Consider the following 7,951-nt stretch of genomic DNA (forward strand, 5'->3'; position numbering starts at 1 on the left):
ATGTTACTGCTTATGAATTCAGCTTTTCATTTGCAAGAGGGAGATTGAGTTATTTTATCTTTGAAAAGTTACAAAATCTGGCTTTAAGGAATTTTTGTGGATTCTATGGACATTCAAATAAAATACTATAGGGTAAATATAGTGTATACCAGTATAGCATGTTGGTGTAAATAGTAAGTGCCTCAGGGGTTCATCGTATCTGAGCTGATGTTACCTTTGACCTTTCTGTTTTTACTCTGGACTTTTTATACAGTACTTGCAAGCAATCAATAATTTCACATGCAGCGCTCCAAGCAATCATTCAGGTGATATGCTGTGAAATTCCATGTCTTAGCATATTATGTACCATGGGAGAGGAAAAGCTCTGGACCGCTGACCTTCGCTGACTGTGTGTGGGTGGCTGTGTGAGCGTGCAGGTGAGTGTGAGGCACTCGGATACCGCGAGTGGACGCACAGCTAATTTCTGCCGGCCTTGCACCACCTGGGTCCACTTCCCGGCTCCTCCCCGCTGCAGGTTTCCCGTCTAATATCGGCTGTCTCTCCTGAACACAGGGAGATTAATATCAAGTGATTGGCAGCCATGTTCTCACTTAGCACTCCAGTCATGGTGCCCCAGGGTCTCTGCCAGTCATAAAGCAATAGTGGAAGTGCCATTGTGGCTTTCACTGTCATTTAGCCAGTACCCAGCCCCAGCAGACAGAGGATGAAAAGTGCCAACGGCCGCATTGAATTATGAGCTCCACTCAGCCCCAGCCATATATATACAACCCAGCACAGGGAGCCATTTCCTGCTGAAATGCCTCTTGCTGCAGATTACTGAGGTAATATTTCCTGCACTGCAACTAGAGTGGTTATGGTCCGCAGGCAATCTACCTGACGCAGCTTTTGCCTACGAATTGACGACTGGTATGAAAGACGAGGCGCCGGCTCGTGGTGGAATTGCCCTTTATATCACACGGTGGTTAAAAAGGTGAGGTGATTTTTAATGAGGACAACAAGTGTAACTTTTCACACCAGCCATGAGGCCATTAGGGCTCGAACAGCTATCATGTGCATAATTACAGACACAAGTGAAATAGTTCGTTCGAGTCGTATACCCTATTATAAACCTATATTACCGGAGTCAAATTAAGGTCCTCCATCTTGAATGCGCCTTTCCAGTTGATGGAAATAGGCACTAGGGATATGCAGTCTGGATGCTGTGTGTGCGCGCATGTGTGTGTGTGTTCCTGGCTGACATTTTGCTGATGCAGAGCAATATTGGCACCCCAGCAGACCCGCTGGTGCTCTGTCCTGGAGGGCAGCCAAAGCCTGAAAGAAAAAGAGCGAAAGAGGGAGAGACATGGCAAGTGACAAGTTTTAAATATCAGCTCATTAGCCACCTGTAAGCCCATCTAATGAGTGCTCATGGATTTTTCATTCCCTTTAATTGGGTAGAGGTTGGGGAAAGGCGAGTGCACTTGCTTGTTTCCCCTCAGGTTTGTTGTACTTGCCAAAGCTATAACGCACACACATACGACTCCGATAGCCGACCAACACCCACCCTCTCTAACTCTCACATCCTGGATCGATGTGAGCAGGAGGAGAGTGCCCAACAAGCTACATTAGGCTTGCACTTGGCCCATATGAACATCCACCGATGAATTCGATTTACAGTATTAATATTCAGTGTGCATGGACATGTGTCCTATGATCTGAGAGCTGTTTTTTTTTTTTTTGTAAACACATGTTTATGAAAGGAAGCTAAAAAAGGGAAGTTTTGTGTCACACATTTAAAAGGTGTGTTTTCTCTTTAATTCATGCTGCTCAGTCAAACGTGCTGTTAAAGGTCACCGATCGATGTAGATCCACAAGTCAGAACGTGCATCTTCAGTGTCACGTGAATTTTTTATAGGAGACAGCAATCACATTTTTTTCTTACCTGCTTCATGTGATGAACACTGAAACGGTGCATCTCATATCTCTATATGTGCTGTATTTTACTAATAACATCATATTTGTCTTCAGCTGCTGTTCCAGTGTGTTGGGACAGACAAAACTGACTTCTGAACATTTGCTTTAAAGGAATAAACATTTCTGCACTGTTATCCTCATTCACATTCACCCACAACTAGACTGAAAAATAATTAGACATTGACTCCGAGGCTCTGCAACACCATCATGTAGACAGCTAGGCTGGACAAACATAGAAGCCACTGTCCTGTAATATAATTTATTAAGAAAACATGCATGTCAGGTATTTTATATAATCAAGGCATAAATATTGATGCCTAATAGACATGGATGTCTCTTATGTACAGCAAAAAGTATCTCATTAGTTAATATTAATTTACATCTGAACCTGTGTGGATGAGCTTAAGTTCACTCGTGCACTCACTCCATCAGCCTTAAAACCTTGCCGGTGAGACTCTAATTTAATGACTTTTTGATAACCATAAACTGCACAAGCAGGTACTGCAGGTAAGAAGTGTCATTGCTGAAGTGATCGAGCTGCAGACTTGCACGACAATTCTCCAGTTTGCCATCATGAGCCTTTTATATCACACAGTTTGATTCATTGTTGATGTAAAAACAGCACCTGATCGCATCAGATGATGATCTGCCACTTCACAGTAATCTCCACCTGTGTCTTTATGCTCAGCTAATTTTCTTTTTTTTCCTCCATCGTGGCTATTAGACCTGGTCTGCACCTCACCTGCAGCAACCTCCATAGTGTGTCAGCTATGAAGACACACATGAAATCATTATAAATCACAGTAATATAATAGATTAAATCAGATGATGCATCCATTGTGTGCTTTAATTTGCTGTTAAGTGCAATGTCAATCGTCATGAAGGCTTCTGGAGGGACATTTTAATTACAGATATTGTCTTAGTGTGATTGATTGATAAGCTCTTCTTTAGTGTTCTTCATTTGTGTTTATGTGTGTGCATGTGACACATTTCAGACCAGTTAATAGGGGACAGCTTGTCCATTTGTGGGACAAAAGCTGATTTTTGGGTCAGTGGTTAAAGCTAGAGTTTGGTTACTAACTCAAGTTATGATACAGAAACCTGTGAGGTTTAAGGTTTCATTTAATCAGACATGGATGTGTCTCCTGTACAACAAGAAGAAGTCTTACAGCTGACCTTCGCTGGTGTTTCGTCAGCTTAAAGTCCGACTGGTGAAACTCCATCTAAAGACACACACACACACACACACACACACACACACACACACACACACACACACACACACAAACAACAAAAAACAGAGAGAGCTCTTTGGACCCTATTGTCATCCATTACCATAAAGTAGGCCTAAATGAACAGGTACTGAAGGTACGAAGTGTTATTCACTGCTCCTTCACATGGAGAAGGAGCTGATTTCTGTACAAGATCAAGTGTTCACAATAAAAGAACATTATTCTTTCGAGACAAATCCTGTCCTTTTCCACACACAGTGGAGTGCCTTTGATTCCTGACAGCCCTGACATTTTCTTCTATTCAGCCGCAGCTCCTCCTGTCAATAGCAGCTGCGTTACTATTTCTCACTCTCTGAGATCTTACAGGCGAAGAATTGGGCATGTTCAAAGGCTCCCTGAAGAGAAACACCATTTCAAAGGTGTTCAAAATCTCTCGTCTGCATACAGGGCCAATCAAATTAAACTGTATTTTATTTGCTTTCAGTGACGTGAGATGAAGTGAAGCACTTGACGACATTGTACTCTCTATTATGTTTTGTAAGAAGACTATGCACTCTGTTCTTCTTGCCGTTTGTGCTGCAGAATGTGCACATTTTACAGTCATTATGCTGATATTATAAGTCAGTGGAGCAATTTGAAGGTCTGCTGTTTTTGCCAATTGACACCTTATTTTAATTGTCTTACCTGATTAATATGTCAGTTTTGAACAAATATTCGATAAAACCAGTGAGTTACAATGCATCATTTCACAGCTCAGGAAAAACCTGAACTTGCTTGGATTTGTTTTGCTGCTGGACTGCATCCACGACAAGAGAAAGGAGGAGAAATGGGAGATTTTTGCTTTGTTACATTCACAACAGCTACTGACTGTATGAGCACACAGCGCAAGAAATCATGTTCATGCAGCTCTCAGCTAAAGTGAACTTACACCGCGTCCTCAGCTAATCTAGCAGTAGTTGATAATTGATGGGATGGTACTTTGAACTACAGGGCTGCTGACTTTTTAATTTAGCTTGGAGTGAGATTAGGTATCAGTGAAGTTGGTGTATTTTAGGAGTAGGCCTGCTGTGACACTATCCACCGCAGGGGTCAGCGCCATCACTCCTCAACCCGAGGGACTTTTTAAAAAGATCAACAGCTAAAGTCACAATTTGAAAGCGTTTCTAAATGAAAAACCAAGTCAATAACCGCGTTCAATGATGAAGACGTTTGTGTAATCAGCATAGTTGCCTTCTCCAGACATCATAACCTAAATTGGAGGCCCAACCTAAAGGGGTATCTGCCTGGGAATCTTCCCCCAGAAAACTGCTAATTTCAGCGTACTTGTGAATTTATGGATTAATTTTGTTGCTGAAATGTGAAGTCATGAGGACGGGGGGGCATTGAAAAATGTGACTCTCAGGAGAATCTGGGGGGCGAGTTGCTTCATCTACAAACAGTAAAACAGTATAAAAAGTAATGAAGGAGAAAAATAAGTAGCTCGCAGTTTATCCTGCAGGATCATTTTATCCAGAAAACAAACAAAATAGATTTTCTTACTCTGGGTTCGGTTCAGTTTAGACTTTTATTTTTGTCTAACTATTGTTGAAAATGGGCATGTGTGCACATATGATAGTATAAAAGTTGCTCATGCAAACTATTGGCACATGAATACTTTTATAATAAACAGTTTGATCATAAAAACTGAAATTGCTAAGTGTAATGTTTCCTGACTTATATCAAATAAATTACAAACACACTGAGGAAATAAGGTTTCCTCACCTTTGACATGAATGAATAAAATGGAAGTAATGTAAATCATTTAGAAACTAACAAGACACTAGTTAGTTAAATAAAATCACACAACTTCTTGAATGAATATTAAGCTGGTTCAGCTTTATTAAGCTTTTAGAGGCCAACAGGAATCATGTTTGTTGTACTAAACTAGCAAATTGTTGCCTTATTTTCAAGGTGAGCCAGTTTATTCTATTTTAACATGTAAGTAGCAAAGAAGTAAATCTGGCATGGAACTGATGAAATGATGAACATTGCGAGGTGCTGACGAGCTGCTGTAAATGAGAGCTCTGCTGCCTCGTTGGTTGAGCTGCTGCGTTCAGCATTTTGGATCTGCAGCTGTTCAGATCATCAGGGCAGCAGGTTTAAGTGAGTCAACCTGCTACCAGCTGATTCAGCCATTTGGTCATCTCTGTTAATAATACACACTATGAGCAAAAAAGCTATAAAAAGAAAATTTGTTTACCTGCTCACTGTGTAACAGCACATGTTAACGTTTCAGAGGGTTTATGACTCGTGCCCACCCGGAGTGAAAGAGGAAATAGTGGGAAGCTGTTCGGAGGCCAAAAGTCTGCAGGGGGAAGGCATCAACACGTCAGACATAAACACAGGAAACCGCTGTTTCCCTGACCAAGCCAGCTGTAGCCATAGCATTGTCAGGTCACTTTGAAATGCCGCTGTTGTCCCGTTGATGGGGTTTCACATCAGATTTAGCTCGGACCAACGAGCTGTTCTGTCATTTCATTTGGAGGACTTGAAGGCAGCGACCATCAGAAATTTGAATCACACCAGCTGACATTAATTAACCACTGTTTAATGTCAGACATTTTGCAAAGAGCTGCTACACTCTACCTCCCCCCACCCTCCACTCTTTCCATCTCTGGAACTTATTTTCTTGACACCTGCCTAGACCTGGTTTCTCTGGAGATCACATAGAAAATTTTATGAGACCTGTCACTCAGATGAAGCATTCGTTCTGAGTGTCATTTTTTTTTTTTATCCCCCATCCATTTGCTGTCTTTCTTTTGTTCCTTCCTTTTTTTGTTTTGGTCCCGCTTTTTTTCTTTTTCCTTTCTTGTCCTTCCTCTTCATCTGCAACATGCCCACAGACAAAAGACACACAAGCGCACACAGTCAGTGCACGCAATGTACATGCACTTCAGTATTTGATCAAACATAGAAGTTTTGTCTTATTGCTGACATAAAAAAATTCATCTTATGTAAAACAGAACCCTTCCTTTCATATCTTCCACGTAAGGCAGTCATGACAACGAGTACAGATCGCAGCTCACACACCATGACAAAAATAATAGCTGACATTTTTATTTCACTTGCACGGGAATTCTTCATTTTTATCTTTTTCTTTCTTCTGGGGAAAAAAAAAAAATCATTTCTACACACAGTGCTGCCAATGCACAATCACTCCTATTCTACAGTCTTCTTACCGCTAGCCCGCAGCGCAGCACAGCAATACAAAAGGTGATTTGATATATACAGATTTTATTACACTACCCAATCATTATCATAATTTTACGAGTTTTCCGTCACATTTGTTATGGAAACGGCTCGTCTGATGGCCGTGCCGTGCCTTTGCCCTGACATCCCAAATCCGTTTTGCACCGTGCTGTCATGATCCATCAGGTTAATTTGAAAGATCACAATCGTACTTGGCCACAAGCGTCGATGCTGTTATTCAATAAGAAGACCATGCTTCATTCTTCATCTGTCGTGGAACCAGGGAGAAAAGAGTAAGGGGACTGCAAGCTTCCTTTCCAGCCTGGACGCAGACGGCGAACCCATGAGAGCTGCCGCTCAAAGATCTATGGGCGCGGGGTCACAGGAATGTCAATGATTTTCTAAAGGTCAAAGTTCAGATTCAAGAAGCTCACACTTCTTTTAACACATAAGAGAATGCATTAAAGAATGGCTTCTGAGATGAGAAGGGAATTTTGCCGGGGTGGATGGAAAATGATTAACACCTGAGGGAATACATCAGATCAAAAACTACAGCAGACAAAATGACGCAGCTTTCTGACTGGAATATCTCACCACACGACTGTACATCCACATATTCAGACTATTTTAATAACAGCCAAAAGAGCAACGCAACTTTATCCTCTCATTGTTTCCAATTTCTTTAGCTTCTTGACTTAATAAATGAAATAACCTGATTATTCCTAATGCTTTGCACATGCTTCTTGTCATTAATCTCACGCCAATAAAACATACTAAATGTTTGACACTTTGGGAAATACAAATACTCATTTTCTTGCCAAGAGTTAGATTAGAAGATTGATGCCTCTCCCATGTCTGCACATTAAATATGAAACTATATGAGGCTGTCTGTTGGAGCAGATTTGCATAAAGACTGGAAACAAGGGGAGCAGCGAGCAGAGAGCACCTTTAAAGGTGAGCGGTCAAAAAGCCTTCCCTCACATGACTTCAAAACCAGAAACTTGCCTTTATTCTAAAATCAGCTAACTGGCTTCTGGCTCTGGTGTCATATTTAGCATATATACATTAGAGCAGTATGAATGTTATCATCTCAACTTTTGGCCAGAAAGAGCGTAGGAAGCTGTTCTTCATGCCTATATGTTTTCAGGTTGTCCGTCCATCTGTTCGTACGTACATGTGCAACCCGGCTGAGTCAAGTGAACTCAGGTGACACAATGGTGACATGGTGACTGCAGGTGGTGAGACTGCATCAAGGTCTGCAGCAATGCTCTGCCAAAGACAGGAAAAAACAAGATGGTTAGCTCATAAACATGAATATTGCCTTTGCAAATGTTTTATGAGGAAGGGAATGTGTTCATCACATTTGATAGACACACTGTGATTGTGATTAACACTGAAAGTACAAATAACTTTTCCAAGTTATTTCAAATGGAGCGTTAATGTGATATGAAGTCCTATAAAATATCATCATACTGTCATCCAGTAAATTATCTACTATAATAATAACTTCATGTTGAGGAGAAAAGGTTTTGGGGGTA

The sequence above is a fragment of the Chaetodon trifascialis genome, chromosome 12, assembly GCF_039877785.1.
Source record: "Chaetodon trifascialis isolate fChaTrf1 chromosome 12, fChaTrf1.hap1, whole genome shotgun sequence".
NCBI classification, from domain to species: domain Eukaryota; kingdom Metazoa; phylum Chordata; class Actinopteri; order Chaetodontiformes; family Chaetodontidae; genus Chaetodon; species Chaetodon trifascialis.